Source organism: Puntigrus tetrazona, chromosome 18 (assembly GCF_018831695.1).
Source record: "Puntigrus tetrazona isolate hp1 chromosome 18, ASM1883169v1, whole genome shotgun sequence".
Classification (NCBI taxonomy): domain Eukaryota; kingdom Metazoa; phylum Chordata; class Actinopteri; order Cypriniformes; family Cyprinidae; genus Puntigrus; species Puntigrus tetrazona.
Window position 1 is genome coordinate 26394512 of NC_056716.1, and position 15117 is coordinate 26409628.

At 37.5% G+C, this 15117-nt stretch overlaps 1 long non-coding RNA gene and 1 pseudogene across 1 annotated transcript; both read left to right on the forward strand.

Moving 5' to 3' along the window:
* The first annotated feature begins 388 nt into the window (after positions 1-388).
* Positions 389-10955, forward strand: LOC122362788 (annotated as a pseudogene).
* Positions 10956-13277: 2322 nt separating this feature from the next.
* LOC122323030 lies at positions 13278-14351 on the forward strand. Its single transcript, XR_006246935.1, has 3 exons — positions 13278-13318; positions 13705-14005; positions 14332-14351. It is a non-coding gene; the product is annotated as an uncharacterized LOC122323030 (long non-coding RNA).
* Positions 14352-15117: the final 766 nt, after the last annotated feature.

Here is a 15117-nt window from a genome sequence, read left to right on the forward strand (position 1 = left end):
AATATCTACATATATTTTAAGAAGCCCATTAAACTATGTTTTGCTATTTTCTGTATGCATCTACACTAGGCCTACACTGTTTGTATTACTTTAAAAAGAATATGACCACCTCGTCTCGCTGAACATTTCATTGAATTCGCATGAAGCAATAATCCTATCGTGAATTACTCACCCTGCATGTCCAAACTTCTAACGGGCCGTTTGTTTTCGAAGAACGCAGAGTAAGATATTTTCGGCGAATCTATGACCGTCTCGACAACAAAACTGCCTGCGATAATGTCGAAGCATCGTAATGACAATCCCGAAGTGACGCTCTGGAAGGATACTTATTGGCCAATGCAAAGAAAAGAAAACAACGACTTTATTCGACAATTTGTCTCACTATACGATGGTGGATTCTGAAGGTATCTCATAAACAACAACCAGATGCGTGTTTACGTTCGAATCGGCGTGAAACAATGAGCTTAGCATTATGCGATTACCGCGAGTTGCTCGTTGTTTATCAGTGCTCTCCAAAAAATGTTCAGGTAATTTTGAGGTAAAAAAGCATTCGTTTAATAGAGGGCACGCGCCATTTTTGTTTGTGGTCATGCGCAAACGAGCCAGAGGCCTTATGCAAACGAGGCGAAATACGCAAACTACGCTCATGCCGGTAGCTGCTCGGCGATCACCGAATGAAGAGAGACACGAAGATTTGTTCTTCGTTAGTGCTCATCCTGAACGATAAAAAACGGCGCCGATATTCTACTTTGAAATGGCGAGTTCTCAGGAGGCGGAGCACGTCTGAGCCACAAGTCTGACGAAGTAAGCGATGAATACGAAAATGCGGAATCAGAAAGAACGGCTGAAAGAAGGCAAGGATGTGTGAACTGACAACAATACGCTCTGGTGTTTTTAAGCTGTCAAGCTGCTGCTTTGCACCTGGCCTGTTCCAGCGTGACGACATGTTTGAAGATCATCACGCATCGGTGATGGCGACCATAAACTCTTTGATTCATTCTGCTGGAAGCAGGATGTTCTGATTGTTTTGCACTGGCTCACAACGACTGTCAAGGTGAGATGATAAGCTTTGCCAAAACTGAACGCTATTTACCAAACATCACCATTTCGAAATAAAAATATTGATACGACACAACGACAGAAAACAGACCGGCATGCGAAAATGTTTGTCTCAATTTCACTTCAAAAATGATTGAATCTAAACATATTTCGCTGCGGTCGCGCACAATATTTTGCTTTGGTAATTTAATAAAACAGTATATAAAAACCAACAGCTCGTTATAACAAATGAAGAAAATATTTTAATCATTTAAAATATTACGTTTTAAAGGTAGTTAACAATAAAAAATCATTATTCTCGGTTATCCGAAGGCGCCGTCTCGTTGTCTTACAATAAAATCATATTTGAAACATACAACATGTTTCGCGCTAAAACTGCTTTGCTAAAACTATCTTCGTTCCTATTCACGATTTATCTGCTGATTTGATGAAAAACATTTGTCAAGGCAGAGGAAAGAATATGTATCTTGGGTTTGTTTAGCTTTTTACATTTTCGGTCGGCGACATGGTGATGGCGGGCCGTGATACCTGTTGATCTTTTTGTGATGTTTTTAGATGTTGTACCACTAAATTCTGGCATTTCATTACTGCATCGACTCTGATGACGAAGTGATATAACACTAAATTGCTCCAAAATCTGTTCACAATGAATAAATAAACCTGTCAACATGTATATGAAGACAACAGCAGAAAAAACACCCCGCACAACTGGTGTGTTTGTCAAATAACCTAGAGTAAACATGCAGTAACATCTAAATAACAGAATTTATACAGTTAAACATATGATTTAATATGTCTCAACCTGACTTTATATATTAGAAGAATTTAGATCGAATTAAATAGCTTTCTTTAATAGAAATAGCAATTTCTATAGTTGAATGTAATACTATTCTGTTAGTGTACATCAACAACGAAAAAAATCCATTTCAACTACTTGAGAGCACAATTGACCCAAAGAGAATGGCTGCAATCACCCACGAATGTTCTACTACGGTAATACCAATGTGTGCGATTACAAGCATCATGTTTTACAATAATGCCCCTGTTCATTAGTATCGCACGCTTTATATATTACGCGGTATGAAGACGATACTGTTGATCAAAATTTTGGAAATGCGGTATAATCACAACGAGATGAACTTTTCCAGTATATGCCAACTATCTCGAAATGCGTCGAGCAATGACATGCCGAAAAAAAGAAGAAAATCGTCTGTCCTTCATTCTGCGTCGGATATTTACATACACATTAAGTAGTGCTTGAAAAAATAATGAAGAAACGACGACGAAACGTTGTGTTGATCACATCAACGCTTTGCAAAGGATGATAATCGCACTGCGGGCCTGATGATGCTGATGCGTCTCGGGGCTGATACGCGACTGCTGGCGCGAACGATCTCGTATCTGTAAAAAACATGAAGCCCCTCGGAGAAGCCTGCGTGTCTCGAAGAAGGGGTGGAGAAGAAGCTCACCTGTCGTGACTTTCAAGCTGAAGACTGCAGTGCAGTAATCATCCCGCATGAAGCAGATGTTAAAGATGAGCTCATTTGTTCTCCTCTTTCGGCTGCACCGACGCTGACGCCCATGGGGCCTCAAACCTCCGATGCTGTCAGCTGCTGATGAACAGTGCGCACTGGCGTGAATCGCGTCTGATAGCGTGAAGGAGTGCAAGGCGTACCGTAGATGCAGAAAGCTAGAAACGACGACTGAAATGCCAATCGGCGTTAAACGGCCTGCAAGCTGGGTAACCGTAAGAAGACTGTCTCGATTGATCGAATAGACGGATTATTCCAATTTTATTTATTGGTGTCTTTCTGTTCAGCAAATGTAAAAGGTATTTATGTTACCATTTATTTTTTGTGTGGACTTCAATTTTATCAACACAAGGAATGTGATCACGTTTTATGTGTTATTTAATAAAACGATCGTAAAGCAAATATTAATAGTTGCCATTTATAATTTCGTTTGCCGTTCTTATCCTTTTATTTTTCAAACATGATAATGAATAAACAAAATATTGAGAAAGAAGATTCATATACACCTAAATCATATGCGCCATTAGTATATACAAATATTAAATGTGACAAGACTGAAAATGTACATTTATGGTAAAAAATACACGAAGAATGAAATGATTGAATCATTAATAACTAGAAATAATACTAGTCGCAGAAAAAATACTGCAAAGTAATACAGAGATTTAGATTGTACTTTTGCATAAAATATAAAGCTTCATTTAAATATCCATAACATATATTTGATAATTGTTTCTTCAAGAAATGATGACAAAGAAGTAATTTATTGACACTCTTATGAAGTGTGATCATATGTTGTCATTAATATTTATAAATCATTTTTTGTGTATGTCATAAATCAACATCTCAGAAAAATTTCAGATGCATGTGACTTCTGTTAATAACAGACATTAATTCATACATATGCTCATATAAGAGACTCTGTCACTAGCTGTATTATGCAATTTGAGAGAGACATAAGTGAGAGAAAACCGTATTTCAATATTCTATTAAATATTTCATGAAAAATGCAGTCATGTCTCCCCATTATTACACTTCTTTCACTGCATGACCTCTAGCAATGAATATAAGAATGGGCAGTTTATAGACTTCATTGTACATAATGAACATTGCTACATTTTGCAGAAAAGAAAAAACAGTATATCAAATATCTCATTATAACATACTTGAAATCATCTTTATCATCTTTATTTTTAATAAAAATGAAATAATAATGTGATAATAAAATAATAAAATAAAATAATAAAACTAATGTTTCTGGAGCTAAAGAGATAAGTTGTTTTCCCTATCATATTCATTCATGTCTTTTTGCATTATTTAGCAATGCTCAAAACAATGTAAGACATTAGACATAGGTAAACGCGATCTCGGCTTATAGAGTAATTTTGAGCCGCTTGCTTTATATCGAAAGAGACTCAAACGCGCGTCTCTTTAGAAACAGTTGATGGCTGGTCAACTGCTCAATAATCATCCCGTCGGAAACTTTACGTAGGCTTGCGACACCTTCGTGAGCAGAACCTGTTCAGTTCAAGTAATGAAATCTGGCGAAAAATTGACTTGGCTCGTCGCACTCACAATATGTGCGCTTTTCATTCTTAAAACCGAGACCATGTGCAACGCAAGTACTCAAGCAAGCGGCTCAAATCAACCATAATGTAGAATAAACGTTCAAGTACTAGAAAGCAGGTAACACGCTGTTAATACGAAGATTATGCATGCAGATCCTGGTTTATTACAAGATTAATTATCAAGCGTGCTCATATCAGCAAACGAGTGATGCTGTCCTGGCATGGCAGTTGAACAAATAACCTCTTTCTGTCCTGAAGGAAACTGTTCAGCTCGATAACTGTCTTTAACCTCGAAGTAATCAACAGTGTACAGTCAAATGTAGTCGTTTTAATTTGTGAAGGGTTTCCTGTATAGACAGAAATATTTGCTGACAAAGCGTTTTTATGGTTGGCGTAGATGTGTGTTTGTGTGTGAGAAAGACAGGGAGAGCTTGAGAGACTCATTGCTTTACTGCCTACAATTTCAGATGGAAATGCATCTATCTGTCCTCCTAACTGAGTACTAACCACACAAATACTTTCACACTAATACACATCAAACTAAAAAAATGTAAACATTACTAAACAGTACACAATACAAAACTACACTGTGATAAAAATAAATATGTTTAAAAATAAAACGCACACATTTAAAAAGTGTTTTAACATTTTAATTATATTCTTCCTCAAAAGGCACATTTTTATATTTAATATATTTAAAGGGGAACTGCATATTCTATAGTATATGTTTTACCGTTATGTTACTTCAATTAACTATTTAATAGATTTTACCGCAACATTTTACTTTTTAGTGCTAACCTAACTACATTTCCCAGTACTCATTGTAGTCGTAATAGAACTGACCAATCAGCGTTCTTGCGTTAAAGGGGCGGTTCTAGAAACGCGTTGCGTGCCGCGCTATCTTATTCTGATTGGTTAAAACGAACGTCAATCTTCTTAAGTCGGTCTGCGGCGACAACGCAAGCGGTTACTTCACGAGGAAGTAATAGAAGTTGAAGTGGGAAGATGTTTAATTAACCTTTACAGTTTGTAAAATTTAATGTAACAGTTAAGCAAAGGTCATGTGGAAAGAATAGCTAGTCATATCTTTAATCCAGCTGTCTTTTCTCTCTCCGTAAACGGTGTTCTGTCATCGCGAGCGATTATACCATTGTGCGCGCGTGATAGTGGTGCATTTGCGTTTATTCACGTTTAATTGGCGCTGCTTCTGAGGCGCATAGGCGTGCTTACTTGTAGCGGTTGAGTTATTTTACTCTTTTAAGGAGAACTGGTTTTCTAGCGCGTAAGATCAGATCATGAATTCCGGCCAAACGGTGAAGTGCATGAGTGATGGAGCTGGAAGTGCAGGCAGATGCGTGGATGATGACGCGGATTCAGACAGACCTGCTGGCGGAGACTCGCTGATGGCGGCCGAGGAGAGACATGCGAGATCCGCCAGTCCCCGCGGTGTGAACGGAGACGATGACTCTGAAGCGGAGTCCCATCAGGACGGCGGAACGTGGATGTGGACCGGGAGACCAGGAGGAGGGCGTTCAGCTGGTGCCGCGACTTTCTATCCGGATCATGGAAGGCTATATCGGAGCATGACTTTCAGATCAAAATAGTCAGGTAAGCAAACTGTTAAGAACTTTAAATCTCAAAATGATTACAATTAACACTAGTCAACATGAGAAGTGGACCAAAACCGTGCATCAAAGTTGTCTTAAGAACTTTTTTTGATCCACTTTATATGTTGACTTGTATTTATTATACTAAAAAACAATACTTAATGCGAAAATGATGGCATCAGTAAGACATTTAATGGTTTCTAAACTGTAAACCTTAATTTTGCTAAAAAATTTCTTTATTTTAATGTACTTTTAAAATACAATTTATTCCTGTGAAGCAAAGCTGAAAAAAGTTACATTAATCCTGTCTTCAGAATCACATTGTCCTTCAGGAATCGTTCTGATAAATCATGCTGATTTGTAAGCAGTGCTGGAAACATGAATAAAAAGTTAAAAAGAGCAGCGTTTATTGAGAATATACATTTTGTGTTATAATATATAATATACTATTGTCTTTAATATAATTTTAAAGAAATGTATAATTTTATTCAGCAAAGATGTGCTGAATAGATAAAAAGATATTAAAGAATGTAAGATTCTGTTCATTTTAATGTTTAATTCCTCAGCGAATTAAAAATATATAATCACAGGTTGCAAAAAATATTAAGCAGCACATTTTCAGCTCTGATAATTAATGATTAGAATGATTTCATGTGTGCAGTAAAGTGAATGATACTTAATATAGTATATTTTAATAAAGTATATTAAAATAGGAAAACAATAAACAATATTGATCAACATAAATTGATCAAATAAATACAGCTTTGATGAGCAAAAGTATTCAACACACACACATGCATTACGTATACATAGAAATATAAACAATACTGCTTCTTTTGTTTGTGCAGCGGAGGACTCAGTAACCTGCTGTACATGTGCAGTTTACCCGGCAGCGACGTTCAGCCCACCGAAGTCGAACCTCGACAAGTTCTGCTCCCGGATCTACGGGGCCATTCTACAGGTGTGCCAACCTGACCACATCATACATTAAGTAGACCATATATGCTGTTGCATAAGCTGATAAGAGTCTAATCTTATTTATTGCCCAGTGCTGTCCCTGATGTCGTATGTGATTGCGTTATGCATGTTTGCTCATATGCATCTGTCTCTCTGTTCACACGCAGGGAGTGGATTCTCTTGTTTTGGAAAGTGTGATGTTTGCCATTTTAGCAGAGAGAGAGTTGGGCCCACATCTCTATGGCATTTTCCCAGAAGGGCGTCTAGAGCAGTACTTGCCTGTGAGTCTTAAACCAAAATCCCAGATTCTATATGCATGTTTTAAAATTAAACCTTTAAAGAGATTTGCATGCCTTAAAAGTAGATCAAATATTTATCATTCCATATTTCTGTATGCATAATCTAAAAGTGATGATCTGAGCTTTTAATTCTGTCCACAGAGTGATCGCTTGCGTACGGAGCAGTTAGGGTTCCCAGAGATCTCAGCTGAAATAGCCAGTAAAGTGGCACGATTCCATGGGATGGAGATGCCATTCAACAAGGAACCCAAATGGCTGTTTGGAACCATTGACCGGTAAAAGTCTCACACTGTCTTCTGACTGCATTCCTGCGGTTATAGAAACAATCACTACCTTTTTTTAATACATGCTTCTATCCCAGAACATGCAGATCACTAATCGTACCTGGAAACAGTCAATCAAAACATGGTGGTTTATCATGTGTGCTGTGTTTATTTCTACTTGCATAAGTGTTAAAATTACTGTTCGTTCTTCTGAACAGGTATATGGAACAAGTCAAAACGATTAAATTTGTGCGCTGACACACATAAAGAAATTTAACAAGCTATTGAAGTATGATCTTCCTGCAGAACTGGAGAATCTGAGGTGAGAAAGATTTCAAAGTTGAAAGCTAATGGCCAAGGATTCAGTCTTTTTATTTTCAGGACTATTCAATGAATAGAAAGCTCAAAGGAATAACATTGTCTTTGCTGTCACTTTTGATCAATTTAATGTATTTTTGCTAAATACAATACAATACAATTTTTTTTTCTTTCAAAAATCTTACTGACTACAAAACTGTAAGTGTGTTTGTATGCTAACACCCTTAGCCCAGTTCAGGCATTACTGATTAGGCACACTTACAGGAAGCTGCATTCTGTGCATACTCAGCTTGCTTGGTCAATCACACACACACACACACGATTGTGTAACTTTTCTCTAAATGAAATGCTTTTCTACTGCTCTGTGTGTTCCTGTCTTTTTCTGCACTTTTTGTTCAGTGGGCTTTTGAACAATAAACAATGATTTTAAAAGCCGGTTTATAAGAGCGATGTGATGAAGCAGCACTTAATCACACGCCGGTTCTGTCTGTCAGGTCACTGCTGGCAGCTACTCCCTCTCCAGTTGTGTTCTGCCATAATGGCGTACAGGAGGTAAAAGATATCGCATTCACATTCGTACACGCATACCAGAGCCCTGCCAGCTGTCTAATCTGGTGATCTGATACGGTTCTGCTCAGTCACTGTTGTGTTGCACAATATTGTAACATATCTGCCCTTTCACCTACAAAATAATACTTTGTTCTTCAGGCAATATCCTCCTGCTGGATGGACGAGAGAATTCATCTGACAAACTAATGCTTATTGATTTTGAATACAGCAGCTATAACTATAGGTAAAACTACCTTATATAACATGCTACATGCGCTTGTCATTGTATGGTTTATAATAAATGCAGCTCTGAAAACCTATTCTTTTGGCAGAGGCTTTGATTTTGGAAATCATTTCTGTGAATGGATATATGACTACACGTATGACCAGTGGCCCTTTTACAAGGCAAAGGTGGAGAACTATCCCAACAGACAACAGCAGGTGAGTCACAGACTGCTCACCCACTCACTACAGCTTATCATTAATGGTCGAGACAAGATAAAAATTAAATTTATAAATGATCAACTGAAAAATAACATTTCAGTTTATTTGGATATTGTGTTGTACAAATCCAAATAAGGCAAAGACAAAAAGCGTGCAAAGTAAAATTGACATCACAATAATATGATTGTAAATTCAAGCAGTATTGTCAACCCTATTCAGACATGAAGTAAAATTATTTAAAATTCACTACTATGTTCACTAATTCCATCTTTAAAATGTAATGTTATCCAATATATTAAAGAATAAACGATGGTGATACAAATGTGTACATAAAACCTGAAACCGTCTGATCTGCCAGATTAACAGTAGTTTAAGAATTTTTTTCTTATCCAGATGCAACATAGCATCATCATACGCTATATTTTACATTAATTTGGTATTTGTTTAATAAATTGATGACAAATGCTTTGTCAGTTGAAAGATCATTTGTGTTGGATATAATGTACATGTAGTTTTGTTTCCATCTAGTGGAAAGTTTTGGAACTGGTGTGACAAAAAGTGTGTCAAAGGTTATCAGTATAACATATAGAGGTCAGCACAGCAGCATATGTTGTTAATATTAAACGGCATTTAAAATGACTTATTATTAGGAATTAGTACAATTTTGTCATGGGGCAGGGCACAGTAATGTTTTTAAATATCAAAACAAAGTGGATATTCTTACAGATATTATTCTGGCGTGTGTTTGTGGTTTGTTTTTCAGTTACATTTTATCAGACACTATCTGTCAGAAAAGGGGGCATTGCACCTGCAGACCAAGCCAGGATAGAAGAGGACATTATCATTGAGGCAAATAGGTATGAATCCTATTAACTATCAGACTTTATTGACATAACATGGGAAAAGCACCACTGTGTACCATTTGGTGTATTTCCACCTTTACCTAGTAACCCTTTTATCTGTTTGTTTCAAAACCACATGCACACAAACAGGTTTGCCTTTGCTTCTCATTTCCTCTGGGGCTTGTGGTCCATTATTCAAGCCAAGATCTCCAAAATCGAGTTTGGATATATGGTAAACAAAAACATTATGTATCCAACACGCACACACAAAAATTATAACCCTTACAAACATTTGTCTGATATTTCTATGATGATTTTTAGGACTGTCATTGTATTACAATTGTTACTTGATAACTTGTTAATTAACTTTTGAGTCATGTCAGTTGTGGCTAGTACAGCACCTAAAATATAAATATGAATTTATACATTCATATAAAGTTTGTAGTACACTGTCTGTGAAATATTCAAAGACAATTGAGTAATATCAAATTCTGAGAGCGCTCATACAGCATCACAGTCATGTGTACAGTAAACATAAGTATGTATACAGAACAAACCCCCTCTGTTCATCACTGATTTGAAGACACGTCAAACAGAAAAGCTATATTATCACCAATTTCTGTTTAATTTATTTTTGTTTTGTTTTTTCCCAGGATTATGCACAGCACAGGTTTGACACATACTTCAAACAGAAGAGGCTTTTTTTCCTAAATTGTGCTTGAGGATATCATTTTACATCACCTATTGTTTCTGATATTGATTTAAAAAGAACATTCAAGAAAGGGCACAGTACAAAACAATTAAGAATGCTGAAGAATGGTTCATCCTGGGGAACATTAATTTTAGGTAATGAAACATCCAAAGATACCCTGCCTTAAAGTCACATTTTGTTGGGCTTTATAGTTGTTCTTGTCCCTACCAAAAACTTAGAAGGTGAAAAGTTGCAAAAAATCTGCAACTGTTAGGATAGTATTTTGTGACCTAGATACATTTCATGTACTGTTCGTACCTCTTGATTGTACAAAACGAACTGTCAGTTTATTTATAATAATGTAACTGCATTATTTAATGTGTTTACTTTTTATCTAACTTGCGTGTGGTCAACATTATCTATTAATTCTATTAAGAATCAATCCATCCATCATAATTACTGTGTAAACCACAGGGTCCAGTTATGTCTATAAATTTTTCTGTTTTAGTTTCAAATACTGAATTTCTTTTGTATTTTCATCTGAAAACAAAAAGCTGTTTAACTGTTTAATTTTCCTCCCCAGAGTTTTAAACATTGCAAAATGATTGCATCCTGCCTATATTTACATACTGTGAAAAATATTGCACGTCTTCTTTAAACTCAGGAGTCAATTAGTTGAATGGCACATAAACTACTCTTTCTTTATGATTTTAATGGCATTTGACCTTCGCAAATAATGTCTTGAGCTATGTATGTTGTGTTTTACTTGGGATTTGACCAGTCTCTGCTCTGCCATATTTATATGTAGCAATAACTATTGTCTACACCATAAAGCTGTCTTGTATGCATTTGTATATAGGTTTGAATATGGTCTGTACTGAACATAAAAAAAACGCAACCTCAAGAACAGAAGTTTAATTACTAAACTGTCAAATGCCTTTGTCCCAACATAAATTGATTTTATGTAACTGCTGATTTGGTTTTCTGTTTTAATTGTTTTATGTTAATTTATATTTTTTATTTGTCCAAAGCAAGTATACTGTGTTTTGTTCAACCAAATGGTAAAAGCTTCTCTGAATGATTCCTGAAGAAAAACAATACAAATGAAGGAGAGTAGCGTTATACAGTGAATCAGTGGGATCATCTTACATCATGGTACATTTTTGGAATCATATTGGAGGATTCTGAATGGCCAAATCGATGCTCCTGTATTTGTCCCAAATCATTTTCACAATGCTTTCTTTCTCGTATGTTGTAGCAAGTTAAGGAACAAAAGAAACATTGGGGGACCATGAACATTTTAGGCTGGGCCACTTTAACATGCTCCCAACATCATTGTTGGTATTGAATCTGATTTTTAAATATTGAGTTGAGAAGCAATGGCACTGTTAAAACCAATGTTAACTTCTATAATTGCTTTGGCAATGCTTTGAGTTTTTGCTTTAAGTTATACTGTAAACTTGTCCCTGGTATGTTTCCTTTTACTCATTTGCTGTGCAGGGATCCATTAATTTTGCTCATTAAAAAAATCATGCTGACTTTGGTGTGAATGTTATATTTGATTTTTTTTTTTTTTTGAAGTTAAAGATCTGAGCTTTTACAGCACAAGGGTTTTGATTCCATTCCAAGCAATGGTGTCATAAAGATATGTAGATATTTTTAGATGTTTGGTTGAAACATTTCTGCCATAATGTGTCATTTTTACAATATATTTTATGTAAGCTAATGCACTATTCAAAACACTACTACTGTACATGTTTTAAACAGAGTTCCGTATAAAGTATATTAGTTAAGCATCATCAGTTCCCAACATGGTTCAAGTGTGTGATTCAGTAGACTGAACAGAAGGGCCCACCATATTTTGTTTCCTGCTCCAGCGATACACCAAAATAGCTCTACTGCGATTGCTCTGGCACACAGGCGCCATATTGAGCCTTGAAAACAACCGTGCATGATCTACCAAAACAACAGGCTGGGTTTATCCTGCATCCACCATGGAATGACATGGCCTTGGCTGAGATTGTGAGTCAGGATTTTTTTAAAAAGACAGTCTAAATGCAGCATTTTAACTGCATTCATATTGCAGCTGAAAGGGCGTATGAAACCTTTAAGTCGTACAAGTACTAGAGTATTCTACCTAAATGGGAACATGGCTAATCTATGGCAGGTTATAGTCATGGCATTAATGTACCTTTGCACATGGCTGAAAAGAAGTTTAAACTGGATTCAGTTCAGAGAGGCAGTTTCTGACACTGTCCAAGAGGAGTCTGATAACCTACAGTCAGAAGTCTGGAGAACAAATCAAGAGTACAGGACCTATCAACAACAGAGCAATGGACCAATGGTAATGGTGCAAACCAGCACGCATACTTTCCAAGTGAGTATCTACAAGGGCATACACATTAACCACAGAACCTTGACCCACAAACACATGATGGCATGCCTATTGGCATTTACTTCCAGGTGGATCTGGAGAAACTTGCAGACTGCAGCGAGTATTTTAAGGCTCTTTCCCACTCCTGCATGAGAGACATCTGAACAGCTGGTGCACCTTGAACATGTTCCCTCTCCAGTCTTCCACAACCTTCTACAATTCTGCTTCCTACAGCGGTTCTGTGTTCCTGAAGACTTGTTTGTGGAGCACCTACAGGTGAGCACCTACCTGCTTGCTTCGGGATTCACTGATCGTCTACTGATAGCCCTCTCTCAGACCCTAACGGAGTGCACCTGCTTGGGCTATCTACAGCTGGCTGAGGAACTCTGCAGTGAGGAGCTCCAACAGACTGTGCTAACCTACCTGAGCAAGTACCTACTGGAATATCCACACCTGAGCAAGGGCTTGGATCCACACCTTAAAGCAGAGATTCTCAGATTAAGGTCAAAGGGAAGTCTACACTTATGCTGCTTGAGGAAGGAGAACTTAACCTCAAGGAATGATCCGGAAACAGATGTTGCTAGAAAGCTCTTCAGGCTAGAGGAAGATGGAGATTATGTTAAATGGAGTTCTCTGACAGATCTTCCTTTTTATGCAGATAAGTGGTGCTTCACCACAGCGGTTCTCTATAATTACCTCTATCTCATAGGGGCTATAGACATCGTGTAAAAGAAGGGTTATGAGTTCAAGATGGCTTCCTTCCGCTTGGCAACCCTTTTACCAATCAATGGGTATCAACAGCTCCTCTGATTAAGGTATGAACATTAGAATAAAAGTTAATATCCTTGCCAATGATAGTAAATATACTCATTTACTCTTAAGGGTTCAACCTGGTCATTATCTGGTTCAAGATGGTTTAAATAGATGACCAGCTGAATTACAAGAAGGTGGGCATCTAACTGTGCTGCAAGACCATCTTGGTCAAGCTGGTTGGGTCTTGTGTCTTGTAGACCACCTTTGATTAGTAACAAACCAGTTCATTATGTTCCAACTTGATGTCCTATAATAGTATAACCCAGCATGCATAGATTCCTGCCTAGAACATATTGTTCTTTAAGGTCTCATTTGCAAAAAAATCAGATACCAGATATCCAAGAATAAAGGCCAAAGTTCACATGTGACTGTCTATGATCCCTCTCAGCACAGGCGTCACTTCAGTGCAGCTGTTTGTGAAGGGAGAATCTTTGCTGTGGGTGGCTGGTATCTGGATTCCCTTGTGACTCCCGACTCCAGTACAGGCGTCTACACTGCTGTGGAGAGGTACGATCCATGGATAGACGCCTGGGAATTTGTTTCATCTCTTCCTCTGACAGACTTCCAGTTCAGCCTGTCCCTTTCCCATGATTCCCCACTCACAACCAGCCTGGGACACTGCCTCTATGTACTGGGAAACATCCAGAGAACTGGAGAAAAACTTGTGCTGCGTTACGATACTACACAAGGTACAGTTTGGTTTGATATAGCCTAGTGAGCCTAGTGATCTGAGGTGGTAACTCAAAGGTTGTAGGTTCAGACAAAAGGTTGCCAATAAGTTTTTGCTCAAGATATAAGGTTGCTCAAGGTTGACTATTAGCCTCTGGCTTTGAAGTATTGTGACGTACATTCAAGTGAAACTTCCAGCAGGCAACTCCAGAGAGAAGTCATATGCATGGGCAAATAATTTACAAGATCAATGAGACGCATTTAAAAAATACACAGGGTGAATTTCTATTTCATGCTGACTTTAACCTGTCCTTCTCTTTGCCACAATTATTTCTCTTCCTCTCAGATTGCTGGTGTGAACTGCTCTCACACTAACCCGCTCCAGTGCAGACCTCCCCATCCTGCACTTCCTGGGTGCTGCCAATAGTCAATTGGTTGTAATTGGTGGGAATAACTCTGAAACCATGGTGACATCTTTCTGTGTGGACTCTCAAAGAAGGGGCCCTATCAGAGCAATAGAGAAGACCACTTTAATTGGCCAGGCACCATTCTGCATAACGAGGTCTACATGTCAGGGATGAAGGACAATGCTGTAGTTAAACTGAACCTGCATTCATTGTCCCTCTGTCCTCTTCCTTCACTTCCTGTCACCACCTGCTACGAGAGCCTTTTCCACCTCTACTTCTGACCTTTTTTTCTAGTTATACAATAAAATGTGAACTGAATATTTCTCATTAATAAATGATCAGTTTGTATAAAAGTACACCACTTTGTGAAAACCTGTTATTGTGGAACAATGTTTCTTTGGCATAAATAAAAGTTTAGTTCACTCCAAATAAAAATTCTGTCATTAATTACTCATCCTCATGTTGTTCCAAACCTGTTAGACCTTCGTTCATCGGAATACAAATGAAGATATTTTGAATAAACCAGAGCCATCTGATACTCCATAGACAGCAACACAACTGAAATGATCCAGAAACGCAGTAAATACAGGATGTGACATCATTAGCTTAACTTAAGTTTTGCGAGAATACATAATAACATAATTTACTCAAACGTTCTTCTCCCCCAAGTTGTCTTCCACCATTTTAGAGAGTATCACAACGCACGCTTTCCCCTAAACATAAAC